The sequence below is a fragment of the Oryzias melastigma genome, linkage group LG7, assembly GCF_002922805.2.
Source record: "Oryzias melastigma strain HK-1 linkage group LG7, ASM292280v2, whole genome shotgun sequence".
Taxonomy (NCBI): domain Eukaryota; kingdom Metazoa; phylum Chordata; class Actinopteri; order Beloniformes; family Adrianichthyidae; genus Oryzias; species Oryzias melastigma.
The window spans coordinates 23,517,976-23,518,192 of NC_050518.1; the positions used below are offsets into that span (position 1 = coordinate 23,517,976).

Below are 217 nucleotides of genomic sequence, written 5' to 3' on the forward strand. Positions count from 1 at the left end.
ACCAGGGCTTCTCTAACTCTGAAGGAGGATCTGTTAATACAGACATTTGAAACTGAACAAAAATAATTAGTTTTCTCTAGTCAGTCAGACAATATGTGGTTTCTTCAGTTGTCTGTATCTGTTGTATGATCATTGTTATTATTTTATTTATTTAGTACTAATTTATTTGTTTTTTTATTCATCTTTTAATGTACATGGTAAAAAACAAGAAAACAAC

The 217-nt window shown here is 28.1% G+C and overlaps 1 protein-coding gene across 1 annotated transcript in view; it reads right to left on the reverse strand.

Moving 5' to 3' along the window:
- oprl1 (opiate receptor-like 1) overlaps nucleotides 1-217 on the reverse strand; it is a 115,965-nt gene that overhangs the window by 27,161 nt on the left and 88,587 nt on the right. The gene's annotated exons all lie outside the window — the stretch shown is intronic.